Raw genomic sequence first — 15,149 nt, 5'->3', positions numbered from 1 at the left:
CTGCCTCATCCTCCTCAAGTAGCCTCTCCACAATAATACTGGCCTGTAATCGATCAACTGCTGCCTCATCCTCCTTAAGTAGCCTCTCCTCGATTATACTGGCCTGGAATCAATCAACTACTGCCTCCTCCTGCTCTTCTAGCAGTCTCTTTTTAATTATACTGGCCTGTAATCGATCAACTGCTGCCTCATCCTCCTCAAGTAGCCTCTCATCGATAATACTGGCCTGGAATCAATCAACTGCTGCCTCCTCCTCAAATAGCTTCTCCTCCATAATACTGGCCTGGAATTGATCAACTGCTGCCTCCTCCTCAAGTAGCCTCTCCTCAATAATACTGGACTGGAATCAATCAACTGCTGCCTCCTCCTGCTGCTCAACTTGTCTCTTCTCAACAATACTGGACTGAGAGGCGAGCAATCTACTGCTGCCTCCTCCTGGTTCTCGACTTGTCTCTTCTCAACAATACTGGCCTGGGTGCAATCAACTGCTGCCTCCTCCTCCTTAATTAGCCTCTCCTCCATAATACTGGCCTGGAATCAATCAACTGCTGCCTCCTCCTCCTTAATTAGCCTCTCCTCCATAATACTGGCCTGGAATCAATCAACTGCTGCCTCATCTTCCTCAAGTAGCCTCTCCTTAATAATACTGGCCTGGGATCGATCAACTGCTGCCTCATCCTCTTCAAGTAGCCTCTCCTCAATAATACTAGCCTGGAATCGATCAACTGCTGCCTCATCCTCCTCAAGTAGCCTCTCCTTGATTATACTGGCCTGGAATCAATCAACTGCTGCCACCTCCTCATATAGCCTCTCCTCGATAATACTGGCCTGGAATCGATCAACTGCTGCCTGCTCCTAATCAAGTAGCCTCTCCTTGATAATCCTGGCCTTGAATCGATCAACTGCTGCCTCCTGCTCCTGAAGTAGTCTGGTTTTAATAATTCTGGCCTGGAATCGATCAACTGCTGCCTCCTTCTCCTTAATTAGCCTCTCCTCCATAATACTGGCCTGGAATCAATCAACTGCTGCCTCATCTTCCTTAAGTAGCCTCTCCTCCATAATACTGGCCTGGAATCGATCAACTGCTGCCTCCTCCTCAAGTAGCCTCTCCTTGATAATACTGGCCTGGAATCAATCAACTGCTGCCTCCTTCTCCTTAATTAGCCTCTCCTCCATAATACTGGCCTGGAATCAATCAACTGCTGCCTCATCTTTCTTAAGTAGCCTCTCCTCCATAATACTGGCCTGGAATCGATCAACTGCTGCCTCCTCCTCAAGTAGCCTCTCCTCAATAATACTGGACTGGAATCAATCAACTGCTGCCTCCTCCTGCTGCTCAACTTGTCTCTTCTCAACAGTACTGGACTGAGAGGCGAGCAATCTACTGCTGCCTCCTCCTGGTTCTCGACTTGTCTCTTCTCAACAATACTGGCCTGGGTGCAATCAAGTGCTGCCGCATCCTCCTTGTAAACTTTTTTTTCCAATATTTTTTTTCACTATTTTTATTTTTTTTTCTTATTATTTTTGGAATTTTTTTTCCCCACTTTTTTTCATTTTAATATCAACTGCAACTAAACGAAACTATACCCTATCACACTCCCACTATTGTAGCTGCAATTATTCAGCCGTTAGAGCAAGGTTCGTTTTCGGTTCGGACCGATCCGAAATTCACTAAAGTTCGCCGGATCGAACCGAACCGAACTTTTCAAAAGTTTGCTCATCCCTACTAGAAACCAATAAGATTCCACCTTTAATTTTTCAAAGAATCTGTGAGGAATAAAAAGTGTGATTGGTTGCTAGCGGCAACTAATACAGAATTGTCTTTACACCAGTTTAGTAAATCTCCCCCATTGTGTATGTAAATATATTTAGTGGTACAATAATGTCCATTAACCTCTTAGGGACATATGACGTACCTGTACGTCATATGTTCCTAGGGGGTGTTCAGAGTGAGACCGCGGCTATTAGTGGGCACGGTCTGATCGCCGAGCCCGCTAACAAGGAATTCGGAGGCAGCTGTCAAAGTTGACAGCTGCCTCCGATTACCGGAGGCAGCCATTCCCTGGTGTCTAGTGGGGGAGATCGCTCCTCCGGGAGATTGTCCCGGAGGAGCGATCTCCACATGTTGTGCCGGCCAGGGTCCTCTCCAATATGGCACCGGCCCCGGCTCGGCACTTGTTTGTTTTCGGCTGAAAGCAAACGAGTGCCGATCTCATTGATCTTTGCTATATTACTATACAGCAAAGATCTCAATGAGAGATCAAAGTGTATATACTAGAAGTCCCCCTATTAATTAATCACATTACTGATCTCGCACGGTAAACAGCGTAAGCGCCCCCCCAAAAAAAACAAAGTGCAAAATTGCGCATTTTTTGTCGCTTCAAATCCAGAAAAAATGTAATAAAAAGCGATCAAAAAGTTGTATATGCGCAATCAAGGTACCGATAGAAAGTAAACATCATGGCGCAAAAAATGACACTCCCACAGCCCCATAGACCAAAGGATAAAAGCGTTATAAGCCTGTATCGACTTGAGGAACATGCATAACAAGTCAGTTTTACCCCAGGGCGAATGGCGTGCAAACAAATACACCCCAAATTTTCAATTTCACCACACTTTGAATTTTTCTCTGGTTTCGCAGTGTACTTTATGCAAAAATTCAGCCTGTCATTGCAAAGTACAATTAGTGACGCAAAAAATAAGGGCTCATGTGGGTTTCTAGGTGGAAAAATGCAAATGCTATGGTCTTTTAAACACAAGGAAAAAAAAGGAAAAACGAGGAAACGCAAAAACGAAAATTGGCCCCGTCCTTAAAGGGTTACAGAAGGTCTGTCAGCTCAATATATTTGAGGGATAGTTCTAGGCCAGTACAAGGTTCCCATAAGCAGATAGCCCAACCCCCCCCCCCCCTCCCCGAAAAAAAAAAAAAAAAACAACATACACACATATACAATATAGCAAGTAGCTAGAACATATTTTTGTGTGAGATAATACCATGGGGTTGCTAGGTGTCAGAATTAGCAGTGGGCTAGGTGCCTAGGTGTTGAGTGTATCAACTAGGCACTTGTCACAGTGGGAGGGGGGTTGTCTAGTTAGTAATGGTACTCTGTTGAGGCACCTTTACTTGTTAGACAATCTTGATGGTAAATACTCATACTCACGGTTTAGGAAGATATCACCTTTCGCAAGAGAGATAAGAGTGCCAGTTCTGGTAGCAATTCTCTTTTCTGACTGTAGACATTCTTTTTCCTTTTCTTTTCCATCCAGCTCAGAGCACCACAGTAGATACCATGTTTCCTCGAAAATAAGACAGTGTGCTATATTAATTTTTACTCCAAAGCAGGCACTATGTCTTATTTTCTGGGTATGTCTTTTTTTCTCTCCCCTGGCCATTGTGCGTCAGGACGTGCACCAACAGTGTTGTGCTTTGGGACGCACAGCGGACGTTGGGGGCCTTGGACCAAGCCTTACTTTCGGGGGATGCTTTAGTTTATGGTAGGGGGTGCCTTCTTTTTTTTTTTGGGGGGGGGGGTGGGTAGATTAGCAAGGCTGTCTTATTTTAGGAGGGTGTCTTATTTTCTGGGAAACACAGTAGGTGTCTTTCCTAGTAGGAAATTGTGTGAACTAAGACAAGTTTGGGACAGGTAAGTCTTAATTCTAATTGATCACAGGTTTGTCTGATTATGTCCTTTGTTTCTCATTAAAAATCGGGCCATTATGAATGCCCTGTCTTTTTTTTTATTTTATATAACTTAATTATTTTTGTGCCTTGTACTATTCTGTATCTAACATATGTGCAGTGTCACAGAATGGGTGTCCCACTGCTATTTAGCAAGTGTGTAGTTTTGTAGCATTATGTATGTGTGCTCTGGGCTGAAGGACTTAACAGGCACTGCCACAACTAGGTGTCACTTTATACTTGATACTCTGAGTAGCACAGCTGAAGAAAGGATTGACTGTAAACACAACTGATTGGAAGTATTTTCCTGTGTTATGCCACTGCCTGTTAAGCTGACTGAGATACAATCCCTGTTGAGAGTACCTCAAAGTAGCCCCTTCTCCATTTCCCTATCCTATCACAAGCTACAGTAGTATGTCTCCTGATGTTGGTCCCCCAATCAGACAGCTCCCTGAGGGGTATATATTGTGAGGTAGAACAGACTGGTGTGTGTTCTGGTTTAGTCAGAATGAGAGAAAGCACAAGATAGAAAGATCCCTACTGAAAGACTGTCCAGGGCCTGGGCCATATGTGGAGTTCCAAGGTGTTGCTCATTTTTATTTCTTGAAGTATTCCTGCACTAGCCATGCTGGGCTAGCAACACCTGGAGTGAAGCTACTGTAGATGGGAAACAAGGATCGATCCATGCAGTGTGGGGAGGGCGGGGGGAAGGATGATCTATCTTCTACTTCTCCTTTTTCAACCTCCTGATAACTGAGACAGGAGTCAAGAGTCAGCAATTAGGTAAGAGCACTTAAGGCCAAAAACTCTGCTGCAAACATGCTAGGATTCCTTGGGGGTCTCCTCTACAGCTAGCTTTACCCACTAGCTGGGGCCTGTGTTCCTGGTTCTGTGTCACTTGGTACCTACGGACAGCAATTGATAGATCTTTATAGCCATATGCACAAGTGCAAGTCTTATTGCCACTGACACAAGGTGGTCAGAGCCCTCTACAGCTGAGAACCTTAGAGTCTGGAAAGATCCCCCCTTTATGTAGCCCACTGTCTGTCAAGTCTAAGTAAAATATATCTTTGGTAGCAAAAGACTTTCTCAAGTGTCCCAGTATTCTTCAATATACCTGCCAGAAGCAGCTGGAGCTCTGCCACAGAATTCCGCCTGTTCTATTTAGTGTGAACACACCCTTAAGGTATGTGCACACTGAGAAATTCAGACGGAACCTCCGTCCCGGAATTCCCAGCTTGTGCCGGCTTGCAGAGTAAACTTGATCATTCTTTGGACGGAGGAAGGAATCCACCTGTGCATAGAATAGAGTCTATGACATGGGCGGAGACACGTGCGCCCGCCACTATCCGCGAGCGGGCGTGAGCAACTGATTACGCAGCCGACTTTCCGTCTAAATTACTCAGTGTGCACATACCCTTAGATGGTAATCAAGAGATCAAAGACATTTTCAGCAATCCAGGTTCATGCATCCTCTATGTAGACCAAATGTGAAACAACAAGCTAAAGCTCCTGCAGTTATCCTGTATAACTTTTAACTGCAAGGGGACAAGAATATGTCCAGCTAGGAGATTAGCTTGGCAACAAGCACAGCAGTAAATCATGGCCAAAAAGCAGTTTACAAATCAGCCACCTGCAGTCTCAGGTGTGGCAGAAATGTCACTGGGAAAAGAGTTAGATGAGAGGAAAAGCATTTCTTAAGTCTAGCAGCTAAAAGGAGTCACCCAAACTGGATGAAAAGTGTGGTGTGACTAGTCTGACTGACAGGGAACGGGCAAAGCCTCAAGGTAATGGCTTGATTTCACTGCCATAAAGGGATGTGTCCCTCAAAGATCAAAGACGTAGCAATATATTACAGTATAATAGCCAGAATAGAGTTGGATTGCCATCAAGCTTATGGGATCATGCATCAAGCTTACATCATAAGCATAATATAATAACACTAACTAGTATTAAGGCTATGTTCACACTACGAAAGTTTAGCAGATTTCTGCGGTACTTAGGTAGTGCTGCAGGCTGAGGGAATCCCGGCCAGAGTGCATACACATAGAGGGGAGATTTATCAAAGGGGGTAGAATTTAGACTGGTGCAAACTGCGCACAGCCACTAATCACAGCTCAGCTCTCAGCTCTGGTGAAAAAAAAAGAGGAGCTGTGATTGGTTGCTGTAGGCAGTTTGCACCAGTCTAAATTCTACACCCTTTGATAAATCTTCCCCATAGTATACACTCCGGCCGGGATCCCTAGTGGCGCCATAGAAAACTGACATGTCAGAAAAGATCATCCGTCCGGTTCTGAGGCCGGCCTTTCCGTGACCCGGCCGGGTCACGGAACGTCTGGTCTTATACAGCGTGTGACCATAGTCTAAGGTGGTAATAATGAGGAGGAGGATTTTTAAACTTTATATATTCTCTAAAATCTTTTCAGCAATTTCATTAATAATAATGTAATAATGCATTGTCTTGTTGCAAAGCAAATTGTTCCTTATATCTAACAAGAAATGTTAGGACCTTTAAAGTACCTGTATCCTAATGATTTTATTTAACTGAAAAAAAAAGTTTTTGCATGCTCAAATAATTATGGTAATATTTAATTAGAAATTATTAAACCTTAAGAATTTTGACAATAACTATAATTTCCTTCATGCAAATATTATAGCTGTATTTGCTCTTATGTATAAAACAATGGTTTATGTTTTATTTTTGTTTGTTTTACCAGTGATCAATAGATAGATAGATAGATAGATAGAAATGGATATTGTACTGTACAGTATAGTTTTGGAGTACTGTATCATTTACTTTATAATACATAACACAAACAGTAAATGAATTATGCTGTTTTTAGAGCACATTTTCATAATGATGAACTAACAATAGTCTTTCTGTGCCAACTGAGGTCTTGGTGCACTTCAAGACCTTTCTTCACTTAAGAGATTAGTAACCATGGAAAACGTTATGTTTCTAATAGGAACACCTTATTATGATTCTCTTGAACAGCAGGAATACAAGATTCCACAACAATGCATGCATTGAAAGCAAATAGATTTTAGTAAATTGTGTTGCATATATTACAATTTTAGCATTTGTTGCATGAAAATCTCTGTTACATGAAAGAGCATAAAGCATGAAGATCATCATAAGCTCATTCACTCTTATTCATTACCTTTGTGCCCATGAAGTAAGCTCCCCACAGTTTGAAAAAGCATATTTTAACATTTATATAAAATTATAGGAGCAATAGATACTGGATCTGTAATTTTTAAGGAAGAAACAACATCTTTAAACCGTACAAAATATAAATGACTAATTGTTGTAAACCACCCCATTTCCCCACTGATCTGGAAAACAAAAAGTATTACAGATGCAATAAGGATGTAAAAAAAAAAGAAAAAAAAAAGCTAACATTATGGGCGGTCCAGTTGACTTCTATGGGAAAGTCCATGCCACTATATGGTCTGTGCTAGGGTTGGCAGTAATTTCTGTGGCAGTAATTGACCAGCCTAATTGAAATCAGTGGGCCCTAAATGTGTCCATGATTGCAGATCTGCAAAAACTTACTGAACATGTAAGTATAGACTTAGTAACTTTTCACCTCTAAGGTTGTGTTTACACACGTGAAGGATCACTTTCTCTTTGAAGGGTAAAAGCATAAATATGTATCTGTGGCAGCAATTTGGGAGAGTAGGCAAAATATGAAGGCATGTGGGGACAGTATTAGGTGGTAGATAAACAACAAACAGAAGAAGCAATTAACAACAAACAGAAAACAGTGAGTAGCAAAAAACAGACAAACTTTTAAAAGGCAACAAGCACAAAATAATGGGGCAACAGTGTACACACAAAGGTTGTGGTCAGGACTACTAAAGAGTTACTGTATTCCCATTTTAACTAACATAGTTAAACTTGTAGGGCTCATCAAACAAAATATTTTTTCAAATACATTCATTTAGCAAATGTTCCTCCTCCTTCAGATAAGCCTGCTCTTTCCCTCCCATTGTTAACAGCTTGTTAGCTAGATTACTGACCCCCCATATGTCTTACAGCTCTGGCCCCTTGCACCCCTCCGTATTTACTAAGAGGTGCATGTCTCTTAGTGAATATAGGGGACAAGAGCATGCTCCAGAAAACCCTATGTGCAACTTTGTAGCAACTTTGTAATGCAGGTGTAACAACTGGAGTCGTGGATCCACTCAACTGTCGCTAGCGATGGCATAAGCTGCACCAGGAAGTCTAAGGGGCCACTAGAGCCCATCGCAAGGTGGGATGGATTTGCTGCAGCTGGGATCACAATGCTTGGGGTAGCAATGCAGAGACTCCAATGGCAGGAGCAGGAATTTATAGGTAAGTGCCGGCAGGGACAGGGATGCATGCATCAGCTAGAGCAGGACAGAGCAGGAGTGCTGACAGGTGAGGCACCCATGGGGACAACAGTGGCGCTGGGACCCTGCATCTGTGCTCCAGCATCCAGAACCAGATCAGCTGGTGGGGAGATTGGGTGATATTGTATAGGCAACATGCAGGAATTAGTTTTTTTTTTTTATTATGCATACATACATACATACATACATACATACATACATACATATATAGTATACATATACACATTTATATGACATGTGCATAAATCATTAACATATACTGTGCTCGCACACATACAGTACATTATGTATACACACACCTATTGTACATACAATTTTTTTCCCACCATGTTGCATTAACAGAATATATATGATATTGTATAGGAACATGTCAGAATTAGGATTTTTAAATATGCATAAATATATACACATTTACATGACATACATGCATAAGTCATTAACACATACTGTACTAACACATACATTATGTATACACACATATTGTATATACATACATCTTTAACACATATACTGTACAAACATGCATACATTATTAATACGCCTACTGTACTACAAGGACATTTAGCTTTAATGAAACAGCTTCAGGAGGCTCCAAAGCATTGTAGTCTGCAGATGGCAGCTTCTCTCTTTAAGCTCAGCCAGCACCATGCTTATAGAAACGACTAAATTACAAAAAAAAAACAAAAAAAAAAAACTTTTTTTTCCCTTTCAAATCAATTGGTGCCAGAAAGTTTAAAAGATTTGTAATTTACTTTTATTAAAAAGTCTTCCAGTACTCATCAGCTGCTGTATGTATCGTAGAAGTGGTGTATTCTCTACAGTCTAACACAGTGCTCCCTGCTGACACCTCTGTCCATGTCAGGAAAATTCTACAACAGTGGCAAATGCCCATAAAAAAACCCTACTGCTCTTCAGACTGTAAAGAATACCACTTCCTGTAGGACATACAGCAGCTGATAAGTACTGGGATATTTTTTACTAAAAGTAAATTACAAATATCTGGCACTGTTGATTTGAAATATATATATATATATATATATATATATATATATATATATTTATTTTTTTTTTTTTTTTATGAACTACCCCTTTAAAGTGTATCTGTTGTTCCAAAAAACTTTTGACTGGTCATAGAGACATGACAAAACTTTTGATCGGTCCGGGTATGAGTGCTCAGACCCATACTGATCGGGAGAACGAGCTGCAGCGGATCCTGTCCCTGTTCTGTGTAAGAAAAAAAAAAAGACTCGGGCTCCACAGAGTTCCATTATGAACCTTACTCTTCTCCACATCTTCTCACCGCTTGTTCTCCCAGACCGTTTGACATGTCTCTATGACATTTTAAAATGACAGTCACACTTTTAAAGTGATTAACAGAAAACTACAAAAAAAAATTGTAATTTAGGAGAAATGTTCTCCTTTACTTATTCAAGTATTCAGCTCATTTTTGAGATAAATGTGCAGGCAATATTAAATTTAATCATTAACCAATTGTAGGTGTATATTTTTGTGAATGCATTAATTTAGTAAACTTGCCTCCTTCTACTGATATGCTTCTCTTTTGCTCCAATTCTTGACACAGGATATAGGCTATTACTCTACTGTAAAAGCAGTGGTCTGACTGGTGTATATGAAGAAGATACAGTATATATGTATATTAATTATCGAGGACATTTTTCAAGACTGGTGTACTCATATGCCAGTCTTAAATAAAGCCCCACCCCCATTTTCCAGGTTGGATTTGCTAAGTGTTGCACGCTCCTTAATAAATTTAGCCAGACTTGCACCTGGGACTGCACAAAAATCTATAGCTGGTGTACATTTCTGCATGGTTTATGCCTGTTTCTAGGTGAAAATGTCTCCTGTATCCATATGCATCTACATTCTAGTTATATATACACCAGCCAGACCACTATTTTTAGAGCAGATTGGTGTTCAGTAACCTAAAAAACAAGCTATCATGGAGATGAGCAAATTGCTCCGCTTCGTTTGATCTGCGCTCCACTCAGCAAGTCAGCTGCCTTCCACCCCAGATCCGCTCCCTGCCACTCCACCCCAGATCCAATCCTGGGAAACTGTAAGAGGATCCTGGGAGGAGTGACAGGGAGCGGAGTAACACTGACAGCCAGCCAACTTGATGAGCAGAGAGTTGATCAAACGAACGCTGATCAAATGATGTCAACAATGAAAGGTAAAGAGGAGCTTATGAAGAGAATGGGGGAGATTTATCAAGCATGGTGTAAAGTGAAACTGGCTCGGTTGCCCCTAGCAACCAATCAGATTCCACCTTTCATTTTCCAAAGAGTCTGTGAGGAATGAAAGGTGGAATCCGATTGGTTGCTAGGCGCAACTTAGCCAGTTTTACTTTACACCATGTTTGATAAATCTCCCCCAATGAGTCATTTGCTAAATAAATGATTTTTAAAAAATATTTAACTTTCCAAGTCCTGCAAGTTTACCTATGTTAGTTGAGATGGGAATACCCCTTTAAATATTTTAGCAACAAGCCGAAATCTGCGTATAAACATCTAGGTTAGCTAATTTATTGCTGATGTTTTTAACCCCTTAACGACATCGGGCGTAAACTTACGCCCTCGCGCCCTGGTACTTGGCACATCAGGGCGTAAATTTACGCCCGATGTTTCCCCGATCGCTGCGTGTTCACACACAGCGGTCGGGGAAGATGGCCTGCTATAAATCATAGCAGGCCATCTTAGCTTCACGGCACGGGGGGTGGTTAACACCCCCCGTGCTTACGATCGCCGCTATAGGCTGATCAATTCAGATCAGCCAATAGCGGCGATCGGAACCTTTCCGGGTCATCGGTGACCCGATGACCCGGAAAAAAATGGCGGTCGGTGCTGTCCGAGGACGGCACCGACCGCCATTACTGTAAAAAGTAATGGTGATCGCCGTGCCACCGGCCCGATCGCCGTGAACGGCCGGCCGGCCGTTCACGGCGATCGGGCCGGTGGCACGGCGATCAGAGTCCAGCAAAATAATAAATACCTGCCCTGGACCCCTCAGCTAGGTAGCGGAGGGGTCCAGAGCAGGTATTTGTACATTACTCACCTGTCCCGGGCTCCTGATCGGCGTCTTCCGGGTTCGCGGCGTCCTCCGTCATTCCGTTCGGTCTTCGGGTCTTTCCGGCGGTCCCCGTCGTCTTCTTTCGGCTATTTTCGGCTCCAGCCTCGTCATTTTCCGGATTTTGCGCTCTGCTGCCCCCTAGCGGCTGATATGTGTAATACACTTATCAGCAGCTACAGGGATATTCAGAATATAGAAAAAGGTTTTTTTTTTTTTTCCAAATTTTTTTTTCTTCTATTTTTTCTATATTCTACTGCCACAGTCTGCTTATAAGTGCCGGACATAAGTGCGGCATTTATCAGCAACTCCTTTGTTGGCGTAGGTTTTTTTTTTATACTTACTGTAAAAAAACACGTAAAAAACACTACATTACACCACACTACATTGAATAAAGTTTGACACTACACCACTACATACCCCATATACTAGTCCCCGTATAAAGATGGCCCCCAGGGTGTTTTCAGCGTCAGAGGGATACGTTATTGCCTCCGACACCGAAACAGCCAGTGAGGCTGAATGGGGGGATCCTTCTTTCCTCCATTCATCCTCATCATCCTCATCATCCTGTGACGTGTCTGGGGGTAGCGTAGCGTACGCTGCCCCCCAGACACGTCATTTCCGCCAGTACCGTCCCAATAAGAGATGACGGTATGGTGTGAAATTCTACAAACTCTGTGAGAGTACCTCTGGGTACACTTACAGATTTGGGGTACGTGCACACTGCGGAATGGCGAAGGATAACCCTTTGTGCATTCCGCAGCTGGCACCCACCGGCGGACTGATGGAGGCGCGTGTCTCTACCCGTGTCATAGACTCCATTCTATGCACGGGCGGAATCCGTCGTCCATCCAAAGAATGAACACATTGGACGGAGAGCGGAATCCGCCCGTGCATAGAATGGAGTCTATGACAGGTGTGGAGACGTGCGCCTGCATCAGTCCGCCGGTGGGTGCCAGCTGTGGAATGCACGAAGGGTTATCTGTCGCGATTCCGCAGTGTGCATGTACCCTTAGAGTGTATGAAGGAAGGGACACCCGAATGCAGCCCCCAGATGCCCCCTCCCCCCCCCCCATCCTCGGAGTTAGTGGGAAGATCGTCCGGGAACTGATCTTCCCACTGCTGGATAAAGGTCACCACCTGTACGGGGATAACTTTTATACCAGCACCCCCTCTTCTGGTCCCTCGCTGCCCGAGCTACTGTAGCTTGCGGCACGATCCGAACATATCAGAAGCAGTAATAGAGCCCTAATATTTAGCAGCCATGGAGCGGACCCAGCGCTTCTGGATATGAAGGACCCCGTATCGCACCAGGACAACATTTTCCAGGTGACGTCCCCCACACTGGAAAACAGGAGACCCCAGAAGAAGTGCAGAGTGTGGCGTAACAGGGGAATCAGGAAGGACACCATTTTCCAGTGTGACACCTGTCCTGATCCCCCCGGCCTCTGCATACTGGATCGCTCCAAGGCGCACCACACGTCATTGGGGTTCTACATTATCTAAATTCTGTCCCTTATTCCTATTTCGGGGATTCTGATCGCCATTATGGAGTCGGGAAGGAATTTTTCCCCTGTGATGAGGCTACTGTCGTCTGCCTTATGAGGGTTTTTTTTTGCCTTCCTCTGGATCAACACAGGTTGAATTTGATGGACACCTGTCATTTCCAACCTTATAAACTAATAATTGGCCTAATACCCCCAAATAAATTAGAATTGTCCCTTTTCCCCAGCTAAGTAGGTATGGCCGCCATTCCCATTAGAGGATGCCATGATGCAATTACAAAGCCTCTGTGCGGCCAGGACAGTAGAAACCCCCCACAAGTGACCCCATTCTGGAAACTACACCCCATAAGGAATCTAACAAGTGGGGCAGCGGGGATATGGCCCCCTGGTGACGGCCACATTTGGGACGTGAAAATGAAAAAAATTGTATTTTTTATTTTCTTGGCACATGTTCTACGTAAGTGCCCGTCACCAGTGGGGTCCATATGCTCACTGCACCCCTTGTTAGATTCCTTATGGGGTGTAGTTTCCAGAATGGAGTCACTTGTGGGGGGTTTCTACTGACCTGGCAGCACAGGAGCTTTGTAATTGTGACATGGCCTCCATCCTCCATTCCAGCCTCTAAATGGCGCTCTGTCCCTTTGGTGGCTTGCCCTGTGCCCATATGGCACATTATGTCCACATGTGGGGTATTTTCGTACTCAGGGGAAACTACCCATCACGTTTTGTGTTCATTTTCTTTTTTAACCCCTTGTGGAAATGGAAAAAATCAAGGCTAGACCAACATTCAGTGTAATTTTTGTAAAATTTTTACTCTAAATCATTAACCTTGTCATGATTTTTTCATTTTCACAAGGGGCTAAAAGATAGAAAAAAACCACTAAATGTGTAGAGCAATTTCCCCTGAGTACGGAAATACCCCACATGTGGACATAAAGCGCCATGCGGGTGCAGGGTAAGCCTCCGAAGGGACGGAGCGCCATTTGGTTTTTGAAGGCTGGATTTGGATGGAATGGCCCAGCTGTTCTTTCAGCATATCTTCCGCCTCCATGGTCTTCCTCTTCATATAGTCTCTGACAGAGGCTCACAATTTGTCTCCAGATTCTGGCGTGCTCTCTGCTCTCAACTCCAAGTGAAGCTGGACTTCTCTTCGGCCTATCATCCCCAGACCAATGGGCAAGTGGAGAGGGTCAATCAGGTCCTTGGCAATTATCTTCGACATTTCGTCTCCGCTCGCCAGAACAACTGGTCCAGTCTGCTTCCTTGGGCAGAGTTTTCCTACAATCATCTGGACTCAAGCTCCACAGGCAAGTCACCCTTCTATGTGGTCTATGGACGTCACCCTCGTCCTCCTCTGCCTCTCTCTCCATCCTCTGAGGTCCCAGCCGTGGAGGAGTTGTTATCTGACCTGCAGTCAATCTGGGAACAGACTCGACAATCTCTGCTCAAGGCATCTGTCCGCATGAAGGACCAGGCGGATAAGAGAAGAAGACCCGCCATGAATTTTCTCCCTGGTGACAAAGTCTGGCTCTCGGCCAAATATGTCCGACTCAAGATTCCCAGCTACAAGTTGGGTCCTCGATTCCTCGGTCCTTTCTCGGTGCTAAAACGCCTAAACCCTGTCACCTACAAACTCCGCCTACCCCCTACGATGCGGATTCCAAACGCCTTCCATGTCTCCCTCTTAAAGCCAGTGGTCCTCAACCGGTTCTCCGATAAGGCTTCGCTCTCTGCTCCACAAGCCGTCTCTGATGACGTTTACATTGTCAAAGACATTCTGGCTATGAAAACTGTCAGAGGGAGACGTAAGTGCCTGTCACCAGTGGGGTCCTTATGCTCACTGCACCCCTTGTTAGATTCCTTATGGGGTGTAGTTTCCAGAATTGGGTCACTTGTCGGGGGTTTCTACTGTCCTGGCAGCACAGGAGCTTTGTAATTGCGACATGGCCTCCATCCTCCATTCCAGCCTCTAAATGGCGCTCTGTCCCTTTGGTGACTTGCCCTGTGCCCATATGGCACATTATGCCCACATGTGGGGTATTTTCGTACTCAGGGGAAACTACCCTACACGTTTTGTGTTCAATTTCTTTTTTAACCCCTTGTGGAAATGGAAAAAAATCAAGGCTAGACCAACATTTAGTGTAATTTTTGTAAAATTTTTACTCTAAATCATTAATCTTGTCATGTTTTTTCATTTTCACAAGGGGCTAAAAGATAAAAAAAAACATTTAATGTGTAGAGCAATTTCCCCTGAGTACGGAAATACCCCACATGTGGACATAAAGCGCCATGCGGGTGCAGGGTAAGCCTCCGAAGGGAAGAAGCGCCATTTGGTTTTTGAAGGCTGGATTTGGATGGAATGGATTTCGAGGGGCCATGTTGCATTCAAAAGGCCCCTGTGTTGCCAAGACAGTTGAAACCCCCCACAAGTGACCCCATTATGGAAACTGCACCCCTCAAGGAATGTAACAAGGGGTGTAGTGAGCATATGGACCCCACTGGTG

This window comes from Dendropsophus ebraccatus, chromosome 2 (genome assembly GCF_027789765.1).
Source record: "Dendropsophus ebraccatus isolate aDenEbr1 chromosome 2, aDenEbr1.pat, whole genome shotgun sequence".
In the NCBI taxonomy this organism is placed as follows: domain Eukaryota; kingdom Metazoa; phylum Chordata; class Amphibia; order Anura; family Hylidae; genus Dendropsophus; species Dendropsophus ebraccatus.
The sequence above is the reverse complement of the archived record's forward strand: the minus strand, read 5'-3'. Positions refer to the sequence as shown.